The sequence below is a fragment of the Macrobrachium rosenbergii genome, chromosome 55 (assembly GCF_040412425.1).
Source record: "Macrobrachium rosenbergii isolate ZJJX-2024 chromosome 55, ASM4041242v1, whole genome shotgun sequence".
Lineage (NCBI taxonomy): Eukaryota > Metazoa > Arthropoda > Malacostraca > Decapoda > Palaemonidae > Macrobrachium > Macrobrachium rosenbergii.
Genome location: NC_089795.1, coordinates 53,261,985 through 53,280,616, shown reverse-complemented (window position 1 = coordinate 53,280,616; position 18,632 = coordinate 53,261,985). Strand labels below are relative to the sequence as shown.

At 41.3% G+C, this 18,632-nt stretch overlaps 1 pseudogene; it reads left to right on the top strand.

Moving 5' to 3' along the window:
* Positions 1-18,632, top strand: part of LOC136835260 (mediator of RNA polymerase II transcription subunit 12-like protein) — a 195,010-nt pseudogene that overhangs the window by 133,442 nt on the left and 42,936 nt on the right.

Below are 18,632 nucleotides of genomic sequence, written 5' to 3'. Positions count from 1 at the left end.
TCCATCTCTAAGTTAAGTACCATCTTCTGTGGGGTTTTTGATCTGTTTTTATTGTTTTGGTCTTCAGATTTCACAAAATATGGGGATCTTCTTGATGTGCCACGTGTCCCCGTCAGCCATGTCGACATGAGGCTTGCCCTTCTGTTCTTTCCAGTTGGAGCTTTCTTGCCATATATATAGATTTTAGCCTTGAATTCCTTCCTGGTGGTTCTTTGCCAGTGTGGCTCCCTCCATTTTTAGTTTTTGTTTGCAATTGGCCTACTGGCCTCTAGGGTGATGCTCCTCCCAGGTACTTCCCACCAGGTTGGGTCTCTTTTTTTTAGTCTCATAGCTAATTATGTTATTCTTGGAAGATGGTGCTCTTTCTTTTAGTTTTAGTATTTTTATTTATTTTGTTTATTGTTTTTGGTTGTGCAGTTTACCTCTAGTGGGCTCTCCTCTTTATGTAGGCTACGCCCTGTTGAACACATTTTGCTTTGAGTTGTTTTTATGTGATTGTTGTGTGGGCTTCCATCCCCTTGCCCTCTGGGTGAGATCAGGTTGAGGGAGTTTTTGGTTGTTTCTCCGGGGATCGCCTGTGTCAGAGTGAGCCCTTAGTCCTCTTCTCCACCTTTGGGGAATTGAGTTCTTTGATGTGTTTCTCTAGGCTAGTCGCCCCATTTATCCCCTACTCGATCCTGGTTGGCCTCGGCACAAAATTTCTCTCCTGTTGGTTCTCCTCCTTTACACCCTTTTCCTTCCTAACCCTATATTAGGTTAGTTTATATTAGCCACGCCCAGGAGGAGTTGGGCTTGGGCTGTTGCTCCCAGTCAGGCTGGCTACCTTCCAAGTTCATTTGGAAGGAATGGATGCAGCTGAGCGGGTGTCATGTTCTCCCCGTCTCTGTCCCTTCCTGGTAGCCCCACACCTCTTCACTACCCCCTCCTCCTCCCCTCAGCTTTGCGACTGCAAGGGTGACGCTAGATGGCGTGCTCCCTATGTTCAGGGGACTCTCCTATTGGTAGAGGGATTCCCGCCCTCCATACCGTCCCCCAGCTTCGCTGTGGTGGGGTGGGTGGTTTGTTTACTCGAACGTAATCCTGTTCATACCTCCCATCTCCCCATCGAGCTGGCACGTGATTAGTGCGAAGGTGTGGCTCCCAGCCTAAAGTTACGAACATAGACACTTTACCCGCCTTGTTTCTCCGGCGGGAGGTGATGGTGGATGACTTTTCACGCACATAACGGACCCCTCCTCGGTCCTCCGGAGTTCTTACCATCACTTGTTATTTATTATTGTTGATTATTGTTATTATTATTTTATTTTACCATATACGTGAATATATCCCACCCGGGGTCTCCATAAATTCCCCGTTTTTCTGGCAGCCCTGGTGGTTGGTTCCTGCCCTCGTTTTTCATTCCCGAGAGTCTTCCGTCTGGAAACCTTTACCTTCCACTCTGCGCATTTAAAGCTTATTGGCCCAATTTATGATGGGTAGTTCTTCTACGCCGAGCATCTCCGGTTGTAGTTGAGTTTCGCCTCGCCACTTTATTTTGCTTGGGAGTGGGAGGTTCATGTACTTTTACTTTACAGACTGTTCGTGAGAGTCGGGTACCGCCTCCCTTCAACAACCCCACGGACACGAGTGTCGGACCCACGCTGGTTAAAAGGGTCCGACTGATGACCTGGTTGTTTGGCACCCTGATGGCTGTGAGGTTTGTTTTGTTTCCCTCCTCAACCATCCAAGATGAGTCGCAGTAAGCGGACAGTCTTACATTACTCCGGTCCATGCCTCATACGCGATATTGTTGTTTGCGAGGTTTCCGGCCTGGTTTTCGCTCCTAGCTAATTGCAGGCTTGGTTGCAGGACTAAGCTTCCAAGAAGTCTGCCTTGAATCCTCCGCCTGGGGGCTGGGTTTGCAGAATGTTCCGTCGGGAAGCCCACGCCCTTCGACGCCAGGTTGAGGGACTTGCTTTACCCTCGGCGCATCGGTGGCGTCAGCAGTGCCAGAAGAACTTGCCACCCCTATCATCCAGCAGATCCGTGATGAGACCCAGCCACCCCTAAGCGGGGATATCTTACGCTGAGGTCTCGGAGGATGTAGTCGCCCTTTGGATCTAACTTGGAAACCAATGAATACGGAGCAGGACCAGGTGGTAAGTGGGTGAGGTAAGTGAGGTTGTTGGGGCGGCCCCTCTTTGTTTGACTCTGCTTCATCTGTATCTTCGTTTAGAGGTTTTGTGAAGTCTTCCTTTGGGTGATAGAGCCCGCCTGCTATCCCCAAGTTGAAGAAGACTTCATGGAAGGGGCGAAGGGCTACAAGTCCCCGACTTCAAGAAGGCACGCTCTTCCCCGTCGAAGGCTAAGGTTTCAGGACCGGTAGCCTCCCGGAGTAAATCTAGTTCTCCGCAAAGGCGCGAGTAAGAGGGCTGCAAAACCAAGCCCTCCTCGCCAGCCTTCTTTGACGCGTGAAGCCTGCCACTGAAACTGTACAAAAGTTCACGGAGGACCTAGATTCTAGGTTTGAGAAGATCTCCGATAAGTTTGCCAACTATGACAATATACTGGCAGGTTTGGCTCACCAACCCAAGGCAGAACTGCAGTATTCATCCCCGACACTGCGGACTCTCCCGCTCTTGATGTCGGAAACCCTTGGCGGTTTGACTCGGGCCATCCAACATGATGGCAAACTTACACTTGATGGTCTGGGCACGAGACGGTTGGAGGAGTTGGAGTTCTTCCCCGCGATCTCTTGCCCCCTTATCCTGGCTTCTCGTGAGGCTTACTGAAGAAGCCTGATCTGTCAGACAGCCACCCCTAGGGAGACTGTCATCATCCCTAGGGGACCAGGCCTCGGTGGCCTCCTGCGCACTGACGGAGTGGCAGGCAGACAACACAAAATTGACCCCTTCAAGGGCAACTCTACTATGTTTGCCCTGGGAGAAGATCTTCTCCCACCCTTTGCATGGATAAAGTCGCTTCTGGCCACGCCCGAAAGGCATGCTTTGGCCGGTAATCCCTCTCAGCTGAGGGAACAGACCCTACTTCCCTGGTATTCCCAGGAAGTAATGAGTTCTGTGGACGCCCCGCCCACTTTCACTGTAGGGCAAGCTGACCCCTTGCGCCTCCACAAGCCCAGCGAGCAGCCCCCTGCCGGAATCTTTGTTGAAGGCGAGCTTGAGGCCCGGGTTGGCGTTAGCCCGGTCCTGAGCCCGCCGTCTTACTGAGGCTACTGCCGCCTCCGCTCGGACGCAACCTTTTCCATGTCCTTTTTTGGCTAAGTCTTTTTCCTGGCGAGCTTCCAGTCTAGACTTATGAGCTTATTAGGCTAGACTGGAGTGCAGAAAATTTATTTTTTACTGATTACAATCCGCCACGAGCCTAACAAGCTCATTAAAAGCTCAATCTGGGGACCTAACCTCTTCCCTGAAGAAGAGGTTACATCCGCCGGCTGAGGCTACACGGGCTGACCAGAGTTCGCGCTCGCTGGGGAATTTCACTTATACGAAGACCCCAGAATCGCCGCCCTCAGACGAGAGGAGGAAAAAGGTTCAGAGACATAAGAGGCCCCATCAGGCGGTGGTCTTAAGCCGCCTGGTGCCCGGCAGTGGCCTGCAGCCTATCTACCCTAAGTCCCAACCTCAACAGTACGTGTTGGTCCAACCAGCGGCGCCTCTCCTATGTATCTCTCACCAGCATACAACCCCATATGAAGGCCGTGGTTTTTTCACCACCTCAATAGGGCTGGGAAGGGAGTGAAGGGCAAGGCCCCACAGAGGAAGGCCTAACACCACCCAAGAGGAAGACCTGGATGGGTAGGGGAATAAACCCGCCCCTCCCACTGAGAGAACGCAGGTAGGGCGGTCGCCTGTTTTGGTTCAGGGACCATGGACCTTCAGCCCTTGGGCACACAGCATTGTGTCCAAGGGACTGGGTGGAGCTGGATCAAGAACCCTTCCTCTAAAACAGATTTTACTACACCCACATCAATCCTACAGGATTATGTGAACAGAAATTGCTCAACAAACGAGCAATAAAGAAAGCAAGGCACCTAAAGTTTCAAGGCAGGCCATTCACTGTCTCCCAAAAAGACTCGATCAGCAAAGAGTGATCCTGGATCTGTCGCGCCTAAATCTCTACATAAAATGCGACAAATTTCAGCATGCTTACGGTAGCCCAGGTTCGGACTTCTACTCTGCGTGGAGCCGCTTACCACCTCTATCGCATCTTTCAGACGCTTTTATTATCACGGGCCTCCGTTGCGCGGAACTTCTTCTCAGTTCCTCGGTTTCAGACTCGGAATCAAGCCTACTCCTTCAGGGTCATGCCCTTCGGTCTGAACATTGCACCCAGGATATTCACAAAGCTGGCGGACACGGTAGTACAACAGCTCCGGCCTGCGAATATCCTCTTAGCAGCATATTTGGACGATTGGATAATCCTAGGCACCAACAGTTCCGGAGTGTCAAGAAGCCACGTCCATAGTCAACTTTCCTGAGTCGCTAGGTTTTTCAGCTGAACAGGGAGAAGTCCCGCCTGACTCGGAGTCTCGTTTCAGTGGCTGGGTCTTCAGTGGGATCTGTCCGCTCACACGCTATCCCTCCTCCTTCCAAGAGTGAAAGAGATAGCATCTCCACCAAGAGATTTCAAAACTCCATCATCCCGTCCGTCCCAAGAAAGGGTCCTGGCCCTTCAATTTGCCTCAGTGACAGACCTGCTATTGAAAGCCAAATTAAAAGACATAAACAGAGTGTGGCGGAGTCGAGCAAATACCAAGCTCAGGACAAGGTCTCCTCCATTCTCAAATCTTAAAGACAAGACTACGACCTTGACCACAGTCATGGCCTGTCCAAAACAGTTCCACTTCAGTCTCTCCTCCGACACTAGTAGTTCACACAGACGCTTCTAAGCTTAGCTGGGGGGATATTCACCAAAACAAAAAGTACAAGGAACGTGGTCCACAATGCTTCAGCAGTTCCATATAAACACCCTGGAAGCCATGGCGTCTTTTCTAACGCTGAAGAAAACCGCCTCCAACCGATTCATATCAGTTGGTATTGACAGCAGTAGTGGTAGTTCATTGTATCAACAGGCGGCTCCAAATCAGGCCGAGTAAACCTGGCAATGGTAGCCATCTTCCCTGGCGAACAAGCACGGCTGGCACCTGTCAGCCACCCACCTAGTAGGAGTCCGGAACGTGGTGGTGGATTCCTGTCCAGACTACCTCTGAGACGGGTGGTCCCTGATGCGAATCTTTCCAATGGATTTGCTCGCCGGTTCCAGGCCCTGGGTGATCTGTTCGCAACGGAGAGCAACTTCAAGCTTTCCTGTTACGTAGCCCCAACCTGACCCCTCAGGCGCTCGCCACAGACGCAATGACAGTAGATTGGAACAATTGGGAGAGGATTTATCTGTTCCTCCAATAAATTTACTGCTGAAAGTTTTACACAAACTCATGATTATTCAAAGGTCAACTAGCCCTAATAGCCCCTATTGGCCGAAGAGCAATTGGTTCCTCTCCCCTCAGGAACTGGGATTATGGAGTCTTGATTCCAAGCCCATTCTGACCCAGACAGCACAAACCAAGACTGTGTCAGCTTCCTCAAGATCTAAGATGCCCTAGCTTTATGGACTTTATAAAGTTCGCAGCCCAAAAGGAGCAAACATTGACCCTGTCAATACCTGTTTTTAGAATCAGATAAAGAGATTCTACTATTAGACAATATGACTCAGCAGTCAAAAAGTTAGCCTCCTTCCTGAAAGCATCTGAAGCCAAAATTATGATGACTAATTTAGAGTTTCTTTAGGTCACTGTTTGAGAAAGGTCTTGCTCCCGCCACTATTACCACAGTCAAGTCACATTGAAGAAAGTATTTCTTACGGCTTTAAAATCGACCTTACAGACCTATTTTTCATCCATCCCCAGAGCATGCGCTGCCTGAGACCAGTATCACGCCCACATTCTGTTACTTGTTTCAATGACGCCCTTGGTTAGCATCAGAGTTGATAACTTCCATTGCTCTTATCAGATCTGTTAAGGAAAACCTTATTTTTAATTAGTTTGGCTTCAGGTGCTAGAATTTCAGAGCTCTCAGCTCTCACTAGAGGTGATACCATTGTTAACTTCCTCCCCATCCGGAGAAGTCCTCCCTCCCCTGGACCTCGAGATTTTTAGCTAAGAACGAAGACCCACAGGACAGGTGGTCTCCTTTGGAAGGTGGTGCCCTTCCTCAAGATCAATCTTTTATGTCCAGTCCATACACTTAAATCTTACCTCTAAGAACTCCACAGAGTAAGTCGGGTCCTCTTTATCAGGGAGAAAGGTGGTACTCTTTCTCTTAATGGTATAAGGCAACAAATTTGTATTTCATTAAACAAGCCAACCCAGACTCAGTTCCTAAAGTTCATGATATTCGAGCAGTGGCTACTTCCATTAATTACTTTCATAATATGGACTTTTCAGAGTTATCAAAATATACAGGTTGGAAATCACCTCAGTGTTTAAACGCCACTATTTAAAAATCACTCAAGCCCTGAAATATTCTACTATAGCAGTGGGAAGTGTCATTCCCACCTTAAATAATTATATCCTTTCCTTTTCCCCGCCCGCCTACCTCATTTGCTTTTCTGCTTATTCTCCTGGTTGTTTATGCCACTGCCTGGCCTCATATTGATATATTTGTATTTGCTGATGGAAAAGTGTAATCTGACTAGCCATAATTGTTTTTCTTATGGGTACTGGACAGTTTTTATTTGGCTCCACGTACCCCAGATCTTTGTGTGTGTTTGCTCATTAGTCTTGTCTCTTACGTGTAGCCTAAGTTTACGTATATAGTATTAAGGTTGTTTTTGCTTGTTTTGTGCACATTTCATGTTTCACCTACTTTTAAGTAATTTTAAGGTTTTGAGGTTTTTCTCCATCATACTGGGGACCTCATTGTTTTATAGTGCTAAGTTTATTGGTGCCTTAAAATTAGTTACTTTTTTTAATATTCTTGCTTCATGAAAGAGATTGCTTAATTAAAATTATTTGGTCAAAACAATTTTGCTATTTTCTTCAGATTACCCTCCTTTTTCCAGGTAGTAGCAGTCTTGGCATGATTCTCTATCACATTTCACCGGCTGACACGGGACTGACTCAGAAAAGGGATTTTGACAGAGGAAAATCTATTTCCCTGAGGAAGGTCCTGCAGTCACCCGGTGACCTCCCTGAATCTAGTCTAGTACTCCCTACTCTGCACATGCCAAGTCTGGGGTTAGTGCCAGCATGAATGGAAGTAGGTGGCGCTGGTGTCGCCGCCTGGCGGGTGTTGGGTGGGGAGCTGTAACGGCTCACCGCTTTTCGGGGTTTTGATAGGAGAGATCTTTTCGAGGTATTCCGTGGTAGTGGCATTTCACTCACCCATTATACCGACGCCTTTTTAAAAGACGCCGACTGGGGTAGTAACCCCAGCTTTCCTGGAAAGCTCTTTTTCTCTGGTATATCTAGCATTGTTATACCTGAAATTCGTGCTGTAAATGGAATTTCACCGGTGACACGGGACCTTCTCAGAAATAGATTTTTCCTCTGTCAAAATCCTTTAAATATACTTACCTGGTAGTTTACATATATAAAATTGAGTCCTCCCTCCTCCTCTGAGAACATAGGGGCAAACAATTTGAGCTCAATTGGGAATGTTCTAATTACTCTGGTAGAGGGCGTAGCAGAGCTATGGCACTGACTATCTAAACGATTGCCGGCAACTTGAATTTCAAAAGGCTGCCACACAATTCATGGAAAGCTATATATATGTAACTACTAGGTAAAGTATATTTAAAAACTTATTTTATAATGAAAATACCATTTTTACCATTTTAGGTTACTTTGCTTTGGCAGGTTGAGAGCTCCATGAGTTGCTGCTTGAACCTTATAGAGTCAAAGTGCACACTTTGTTGCCAAAACAATCTGCTCTTTGTAGCTTCATTGAGGCCAGAGTTAGTTCATCATCTATCCCTAGTTCATTTTCCTCTGTCCATGATACTTCTTGGAATCTCTTGAATTTTTGGCTTGGATTTTGGAAAGGCTACATAAAAGCGATGGGTTTGTGAAGAAATAATTGTGTTTTTAATTGATTTGTGTGTGATAAAATTATTTCAAAACTGTTGTCGTAATAGCTTGCTCACATTAACATCAAAGTGAATTAAAACTGATGTAAACAGTGGAAAATCCATTAGTAGACCATGCACAGAATAGGTAGTATATTTTGTAGAATGTTAAATCTGGTAGCAGTATTAAAGTAAATGAAACACATTAAGATTATGGGACTTATCAGCACAAAGAAAGTAATACAAGAATGTAATATTGCCCCATCTTTTACAAGTTGGAAAATATTTCTTACATCTTACCAGATTTGTTTGTTGTGATATTACTCCAGGAAGGAGCATTATCTTTATCCAGAATAGATGTGCTTTTGTACAGGATCTAGATGAGTGGGAACTTCTTAATTTCATGGTTAGATCTGCACCTCATGTAAGGGACAACAGCGCACTCAGCCTCAGGAACTAAATGCTTGGCTTGACAATGTTGCTCAGGCAGCCATTGAAGTCTTCCATCTAAGCCATGATACAAACACAACCTCCCATTCTCATTCACTATCATCACAAAGGTAATTTTCCTTAAGCTGTTAATCAATCTTTCCACATTGGAAGCTATACTTTTAAGTAAATACTGTACATAGAATTTTTGTAATTGATTATGTGTTTCCACAACATACAAACCCTAATTTCTTTACATTTGCTTCATTCTTCTTCTGGCAGAGGAAGTGGACAGTACCAAAATGAAAGAAACAACCTTTGGGTTACCACTGTTATATACTTAAGTGATGTTTAACTGCTTTTGAATTGTAAGATAAACCACCACTTTCATCATTAGAGCTTTTGCAGTTTGACCAACTGGGTGGGAAAGTAACTGTTTAACATTGTATGTTAACCAGAAGAATTTCTATTTCTAATTTGGCAGAATTCATGGATATCATTATAGGAAAGCTAAGTGCTAGTCTTGAGCCTTAGTGTTGTTGCAGTTAGGCATAATTGATAAATCCCAGTACTTGGTAGTATGTCTTCCAAGTTGAGGATTTTGTATTAGGCTACTAGGCTACGTCATGCATTCAGATTATCTATCAACTTTGACGATGTTTTAAAAACTTAATTACTGTAATTGGAATTTCATTAATGAAAATTTTCATCACGTTAATAATTTTCATTTGCATATGTATACTGTATATGCATTAACTGTTTTGACCCTTCATTGGTTTTATGTCAAATTTATTTAGGAATTTACATGTTATGTTCCCAGTTTCTTTTGAGGTAGTGTTCTGAATTATATCAGAAAGCTCCAAGCAGTAGATTTTTAATTATATATAATTTTGCATGTCTGACGAAATCAGGGTGTCTGAACATACAATCAAGAACATGTATCAATATTCACTTTGCAGTAAGATTTTATATACTGTAATTGTAGCATTGTCACTACCAAGTTTTATATTGGGTATAGGAGTTAATAATAATTTAAATTGTTTGACTAAATTGTGTTTAATGCAATTTAGTCCTCTGTTATCTTACAGGGCCCATAAACCCCAGTCAATATGTTTGGTTGCTCCACTTATATCCAAGCTCCCTAAGGCTGTCCAGGGTCGGGTACTAAAAGTTGCAGGTGAGTAGCTTATGCCATACAGTTTTCCCACATTATATGTGGATGCACCATCCTCTTGTATTGGAATAATGAGGAATATACCCAAACAGTGATGAACTAACATTCAGCATTTCCAAAGTGCCATGAAAACCTTCCATCTATGTCAAGAGACTAGTCCATTTTGATCCTTTGAAGGTCAGTGAAATTTGTCATAACATGCAGCTGGCAGATTAGCTAGATGGATATTGGGGAATTCCATGCCTGACCTAAAGTGAGGTCATAAGAGACAGAATGGCCAGTGTAGTATATGTTCTTTTGTAAGCAAAACCAAGGCAGTATCATGCATCAGTGGCTAAGGGTAGGGTGTGGGTTCTCTGGGTCTCTCTCACACATGGGAAACTAGAGGTCTCTCTCTCTCTAGGTGAGCAGCAAGGCTGAGCAGTAATGCAGAAGACCCATAAAAATTGCCTAAGGGAGGTTAGTATGAATGATAGTCACTGACATGGAGCACTGTACATTTGTCATAATATGATGTTCCATAATGTAAAGACACAGCAGACTAAATAAAGGTAATATATTTATGTGGAATTACCTTGTAGACAAATAAAATTTACACAACAACAACAAGCCCTGTTGCGTGGGTCATCTGCAACCTTCCATTAACAAGGATACTTAGGTTACGTGATAAATATATTTGTATTATAGTTCACGTTATATCATAATCCACTAATCAAAGTCTCAAGCTGAGGTGCATTGTATTGAAATGGGCGTCACTCAATACGGTTATACGAACAAAATTATATACACTGGTCCTTTTAGCACTTGGTGTAAATAAATAAGAAATTAAAGTTACATATCAACAAGTATTTTTGTGTGCAGGCTGTGAATGAATTTCTTCCTTTCAGGAAAAGTAAAGTACTGTAATAGCCAAACTTAATGCGGAACACTTTTCTTGAATGTTTCTTTGATGCAGAACACTTTCCTCGAATGTTTCTTTGAAAATTTGAGCACTGGTCTTCTGTATTGATATATCAACTTTGCCATATTACTTGGATACCTCCAGTATTATAAATAAATTTTTGTTATGCTGCATAGACAGGCTTACCTTTGTTAATAACATTACAATTATGTCGTCTTAAGCACTGGTCAGAGAGCATTTTATTTGCAGTATACTGAAACTTTAAATTCTCTTTAGGTCAAGTATTGGAATCAGTGAATTTTGGAGCTTACTCAGGCAATTAAAGAAAATGACAGTGAGGAGCCTTAGAGAGGAGCTGTTTCAAGCCTCCTCCCAAGTCATTTTCAACAATAATAGTGTTAGCATTTGTAATAGACAAGGAAAATCCATCACCTGCTTGGTCTTTAGGCCACTGGCCTCTTGCTTCCCATCGACCATTTCTACAGCTTGTCTTGATGTGCTTGGATGGACAAGATGATCAGTTATCTGAACTTTTAGAATCTCTTAAGACACAGCTAACTCAATCTTTGTTTTCACCAAAGAGGAGTAGATGGCTGTTTTATTTTCATTACACTAGTGTCCAACTTTATTGTATTTTGATACCTGCCTAACTTTGCTTCATCCTTTTTACTGAATACTGTCCTTTTTATATTTTTTCATGATATCACGGTAAGTAAACTAAAGCAGAACAATCCATGTTTAAGTCTGTTTTAATGAAAGGATAGAAAAGTATTCATGCAGTGATGGTTAGTGGACTTCCATGTAAGTGACAACTGTCATAATGGGGCTGACATATCTCCAAGTTGGTGGTTTTGTAGCTTTCCCAGAAATATCAGGAAACATTTGTATAGCTTTCAACACTTTCTTGATTGTGTCAGTAAGAATGTTTGTGGTTCTGTAGTTTATGTGTATTGTCACTGCTATTGTAATTTATAATGTTCTTATATATGTATAATGCCAGAAGGGTCATTAACCTGTTAACCAACCTATCAAAAGAGTATCATGGATTTTGTGAATAAAACAAAATACCAAATTTGAAAGAGGATATTATAGTTACAGGTAAAAATAACAAGATTCTGTGACTGTGTCATGGAACAATATTAAATAGCTTTAATTTCTTGGAGAAATTTAGCAACAACAACTTAAAAATTTATGAACCCTGTTATGTGCTTAAAACACAATTTCAATTAGGAAATACACTCTTCATCATCAATGCCAAAAGATTATACAGTATTAAGAACAACCATGCATATACATCTCAGGCAGCAAGTGACAAAATTAATATCATTACCAAATATAAACATTTCAACAGTTACACTAACGCTTAGAATTTTGACAGTAAACCCACACTTAAGAAAAACACCTAGTTTTTCAACAAACAAAATCAACCATTCTCCTGCCCATGTTGTCAGTGATACAGCCCTGTGTAGTTAATATGAGTAGAATGTTGGCTGCATCAAAGCCAGCCGCTGATGATCGGGATACTAGAGCTAGAGACATTGGATCCCATCTATGACGTGGCCAATAAAATCGCCTGTTGTCGGATCCCACTCTGTTCACTGCTTACTGCTGACACACACTTGACAATACTGAACATCCTGCACTTCTTCCCCGTTTTGATCTCCTTTCTTGTTGTGAAGAGACTCACTAGCCTGGTATGCATCTCTTCTGTTGTCTTGGATTGGAGTTTCCTTGCTTTAGGGTACACTCACATGTACTTTTCTGACAGTTCCATTCTCCTCTTATTATTCAAACTGTGTAGGTAGGCTTAGTAGAAGGGCTGAGCATGCCTGGTGGATTAGCAAGAAGTTGCCTTATCCATGTCATTTTCTTATTCTTTATGTTTACCTGTGAGTTCATTTTCACAACCACTGCTACTGTCCTTCTTTCAGTGTCTGGCAAATCTGGAGATGTACTTCCCCTCACTGGGTGTGCCAGCTCCTCCAAGTTGACCAGTTTCATTCTGGTGAATTTGTCTTTTTATGAACATATACTTTTCGGTATTGTTTTACTTGTATATATTCTTCTTGTTATTGTTTTGTTAAGTTTTCAAATATTCTTTTGTATTTTTTTATATGTTATTGCTTCTTTCTGGCAATATTACACTTATTCCTGGTCCATGGAATTGATTATGGAAATGTGTCTTATATACTAAGTCTGTGGTATCTATATAATAAAAGTGAATGTAACTATGTAAACTTGTACTCTATAGAAATCCAAACTGCTTGACCAATCTAGATGAAATTTTGCTTGCGGCCTTCATTTGACTCCTGGAAGGTTTTCACGTAGGTTTCAAGCCCATACCCCACCCCCTTCTTCTCCCATCCCCTTCCCCCCTTCCGTTTGTAACTAATGTGGTAAATAAACTCTACAGGTTCATCATACCTCATTTCATATACTCAAGACTATAGAAGTTTATTATTGAAAATGCTTTTCTTTCCTGTGATTAATAATTCTGTATCAAGGTTTGTGCTTAGGTTTAGGGGGGGTTGTGTTTGGGTTTAGTGGAGGTGTGTGTTTAGGTTTAGTGGGGATGTGTTTAGGTTTAGTGGGGATGTGTTTAGGTATAGCAGCAGGTGTTTAGGTCTAGCAGCAGGTGTGTTTAGGTTTAGTGGGGGTGTGTTTAGGTTTAGCGGGGGGTATGTTTAGGTTTAGTGGGGTGTGTTTAGGTTTAGTGTGGTGGGGGGTGTGTTTAGGTTTGGTAGGGGAGTGCTTAGCTTTAGCAGGGGCATGCATTTAGGTTGAGTGGGGGTGCATTTATGTTTAGTGAGGGGTGTGTTTAGATTAATTGGGGGTGAATTTAGGTATAGAGAGGGGTGCTTTTAGGTTTAGCGGGGGATGTTTTTAGGTTTTGTGGGTGGCGTATGTTTAGGATTAGTGAGGGATGTGTTTAGGTATAGTGGTGGGGGCTGTTTATGTTTATTGGAGGTTGTGTTTAGATTTGGTGGGAGGGGTGTTTAGGTTTAATGGTGAATGTGTTTAAGTTATTGTGTGTTTAGGCTTAGTGGGGGTTGTGTTTCAATTTAGGGAGACGTTTAGGTTTAGTTGGGGTGTGTTTAGGTTTAGTAGGGGGATGTGTTTAGGTTTAGAGGGTGTGTTTTCAGATTTAGGGTGGTGTTTAGGTTTTGTTGGATATGTTTAGGTTTTGTTGGGGGTGTGTTTAGGTTTAGTGGGAGGTGCATTTAGGTTTAATGGGTGGTGTGTGTTTAGGTTTAGTTGAGGGTGTGTTTAGTTTTGGTGGGAGGGGTATTTAGGTTTAGTGATTGTGTGTATAGGTTATCGGGGGTGTGTTTTGGGTTTAGAGGCAAGTGTAGTTTGGAGTGGGAAAGATGTGTTTAGGTTTAGTGGTGTGTTTGGAAGTGGAGGCGCTTAGGGTTTTACGGGGTGGTCATAATCGTTCCCCACGCGAGGACTTGTGTTTTGATTTAGTGTTTAGGTTTAGTGGTGTTGGTGTTTCGGCGGGTAGTGAGACATGAAGGGCAAAATCAAACCAGCGTATTACTTCCTTTCATGTTAAATGATTGGCTGTGACGGAGTTTCCCAGGCACCCAGGCTGGAGGGCTGAAGATAAGGACTTGGATGATCCTTCTGCCAGTTTGATATCCCCCTTTTTGTTCAGGATGATGTTTGTCTGACTTTAAATATTTCAAGCACGTGTTGATTCCATGTTTTAAGAAGCCCATTTTACTCCAGCGTAATGCCATTCCAAGGGCCAGTGGAATGGCTCTTTGTATTAGAGAGGGTTTTTCCTCATTTTATAGCCACTCACACAGGTAGTTAAAGGCTGTGTTTTTGCTAGCTGTCGGAACCCAGATTTGGATGACTCTGTTTATGGCTGCATGCTCACTAAAATAACAATAGTTCAGGAACTTGACTCCAAAGCTTGTTTCATTTTTGTTGATGATTACAGTGATCATCACGATGAAAGGCTGAACTCAGGTACTGCCACAGATAATCATGGTGTTGCTACTTTGAATTTTTCTACTATTTCAGGTTGTTATCAATTAATAACTGAACCCACACCAATCAGGAAACTGTCTTGACCTTGCATTCACAGATGTTACAGGGATTGTATCTTGAGGAGTAGGTTTTCCGGTGGGCTCTTCTAATCATAGTTCATGTTAATATGGAGATGGATCAGGTCATTCCTGGTGTTAGTTTTTAAAGAAAATAATCGTAGGCCAGTTGAAATGGTACCCACCATGATCTTATTGAGCTCAGTTGGCAAGATATTTGTAGAATGCCAAGTATTGCTGATTGCTTAAATGATCATCTTAGCACTGTTATTGACAACATAATTCCATCTATAATTCTCAAATTTTGTAATAAAGATAAGCCATGGTTTCAGCTGCATGTAAGCTTGCGTCATGAAAAATGAGAAAATTATTGTGTATGGAGGAACAATTGATCAGACTTTTTATTGTGTAGTTTCATCGATCTTAAAAGTCAAGCTCAGGTAGAATATGAGAGAAGCTTATAATTAGGGTGTGAAGGCGATCTTGCCCTCCAGTGATGTTGACCCTGAGTGGTGGAGTACCCTTAAATCATCATTCTTTGGAGTTGGCATAGGCATTTCTCCCAATTAGGAAATTGCCCATTTCATGACACGATTAGAGACAATTAGCAAAGTATTCCACTTCATGTTTGCAGCTGAGCCTTATCAAAAAAAAATGCTCCTTGTTTTATTTTTTCCAGTACTGCTTTACAGTGTCAACAGTAGGAAAGGTATAGTGCAGCTATCTTCATGTCTTCTGGGAAGCAGAGAATCATGTTTGGGAAAAAGTTATCAAAAGGTTTTCCAGTGTACAGACAGACTGCAACCATTTTTCATTGCTTGACTGTACCATTCATATTATCAACCTCTTGGAGCATCTTACTTTCCTGCCCTTCTGTATGATTTAGTACAACTGTGACTTTAACAATTGAACTTTAAAACCTTCCTGACTCTTAAGTTTCCTTTTCAACTTCTGCAATAACCTCTAGTAGGTTTGGGTTAATGTGGCTTTTTCTTAGCAACATTCACTTCAGGGTGTGATGTCCTTGCCTACATAAGTTAGGGTAGAAGAGACTATTTAGCCTTGGCAGGCAACTCTTTTAAGGAGAAGGACATTCCAAAATCAAACCAGCAGGTGGAAGGGACCCTTGGTAGTCAACCCTTCTAAGAGAAAGTTTACTCTGAATACAAACTTTGTTCTCCAAACATGGACTGTTCCATTGCCATTATACTGTGGCCTTCCATGGCCTTGGGTTTGAGTTACCTTTCATAAGGGTACAATCAGGAATTTTTCCCTTTCTTCATTTTTTCCAAGTGTGTAGACAGGCTGATGAGAAAAGGAATTTGTCTCAGTGATTATCAGAAAGCATCTTCATCTTTACCTAATCTTTTCCTTCTCAGCTTTTTATAATTTCCAAATCCATCCTAACTGCCCTCCCCAGTTGCTGTAACAAACCTGGCAGGTTTCTTATTTGCCTTACATGATGTCCTGGCTCCACCTGGTCGACCAGATGCTTCTGTGTTTCTGTGAATGACAGATGGTCAGCTTTATTCATCCTTTCAGTGAAATACTGTAGTGTAAATACTGTTGTTGTTGATTTTATTGTTTGGTGTTGTGTTGATTTTTACCATGTTGCTGTTGTTATGAGTGTTAAATAGTGTTGCTTTTAATTTTGTTATTTTTAATTCTTTTGGGAGACATTGAGCTGAACCCTGGGCCTGCTACTTATTGCTGTCAGAAAAATTGCAGAGCTCTTTACTCAAACATTCAAGGCTTAATGGCAAAATTTCTAGATCTCCAGAGTTGTGCCTGTAACTATGATTTGATGTTTTTATCTTTGTCACTTGTAAGTAGTAACAGGTGGAGTCTTTAATACCAGGGTTTGATGGCCCTGACTTTATTTATCACCATAACATCCCGCATGCGCAAGGTATTGCTGTATACACTTAGTCCAGACAACCTGTCTATCGTCAGAAAAACTTTGGGTGCAGTATCCATAAAGTCTTTTACATTTAACCTCATAAAAGGAAGCTGATATAAAAATGTTTATGATGATGATATAAAGTTGAAACAGGATGTCTGAAGCATATTCAGGAATATGCAGTTTCAATAAATATAGCAGGTGGCTTGAAAAATAATTTAGGGTTTTCATTAGTGCCCCCAGCATGTAATATTAGATAATGAATCTTAAGTTTACTACACTAAGAATGTCACGGTCAGCCCTTAGCTTATGTGTGAGCTAATTATGTGCCAGAAAATTTTTTTTAAAAATCTCAGGAACTCAAGATTCAGTATTGGAATTTGCCTAGAACACCAAGAACATATAAAATTGGTTCAAAAACATTTCTGTCTTATTCATAAAAGCATTAGGAATATGTGAATTATTATTAATATATCTTACATTGCACTATTGCATAAGATTTAACTTGAAACTAGAAGTATAATGTATCGGGTCGACTGTTCCACCACGGGAGATGTACTACTTTTCATTAAGCTGGTAGATAACCATGTCTTGAAACTGGAACTGTGATTGTCCCTACTAAAAAGTAATGTAGAAGCAGTCATTGTTATACATGAATGATTGCCAGGTTGAATTGAAATCACAAATGTGTAATTCAAATGAATTATGGTACTTTTAATTATTGTTTTCCAATGAGAGTCTTAAATTTTGCAAGTCACTCAAGAAGGGTACTCGGTTTCAAAGGAGTATTTACCATATGCGTCATTGCTGGGCTTTATTATATAATGCAAAATATAATGTTTCTTTGAATTTAGGAAAAACCTGGAGCTTTAACAGTAACATTTCCGGAAGATGGTCGTAGCCGTCAGTTAATGTTGGAGGCTCTGAGTCTTCGGTTTGCACTTGTGGGAGGACTCTTTGATGTAATAACATCTTCATATTCCAACTCCATCATTACTGAATGGGCACTGTTACTTGTTAATCTCATAATCTTTGGAGTGATTGATTTATCTAATAACAGGTAAGATAATTTCTAATGAATTGTAATATACTGTATATTTTATTGCATAATTTACTGTCTAGTTGTCCCTCATAGTCTGCGGTATAGAAGATTAGTTGTTGAGAGCAATCAGGAATTTTTTTGATAGCAGTGAAGTTTTTGGTAGAATATGTAGATGACTTAAGAGTATTAAAGATAAGGAAAATTCAGAAATTTGTAATATTTGATTTCAGATTTCCTTTATAGCCACCATCAAGGTAAATCTAAATATTGAAACACATGTAATGTGAGAGACATGCTATGTACCTCACTTGCATACATCTAGTGATGTCTTACAGAAGTTTATTATTTCATGTAGAAAGATTTGAAGTCAGTTTATAAAAAAAAAATTTTAATATGCTACAATATTGTATCACTGGAATCTCCTGAGGGTGGATTGCATATAACATTTCATATGCAAAGGGTCAAAACATATGGGGTTCCCAATTATCCACACTCGGACTTGGGACTTATATACCATGGATAATGAGGGACAACTTTATGGTAATTATAGAATGATGGTACATAATGATTGAAGAAATACAGTTGATTTACCATGTTGTCTCTGAGAAAATATTCAAATTCGGGCTTAACAGTGTATCTAGAAAAGATAATGTTTTTTTAATGATTTGAACTTGTCTTATATCTTCTGTTTCAGTGAACTGTTTAACACTGTTCTTGACATGCTTGCCACTCTTATCCATTCAACTTTGATGTCAGATGGAGCATCCGAATCAAGAGAGGAAAACAGGAGACATTATTATAATCTAGTTAAAAAAATAAAGAAGGTAGTGATATTTAGATATTCTCTTTATAGGTGATATCTCTTGACTCTTTAGTTCTTAGGTGTTTGCTGTGTTGACAAGAGACTTTGTTTTATACATGAAATTGATTTTGTGTACTGTGATATTGATGATAAATAAGTGTACTAAATACACTGAAGGTTCTGTAGCTTACCAAACTTTGTATTATTATTATTATTATTATTATTATTATTATTATTATTATTATTATTATTATTATTACAT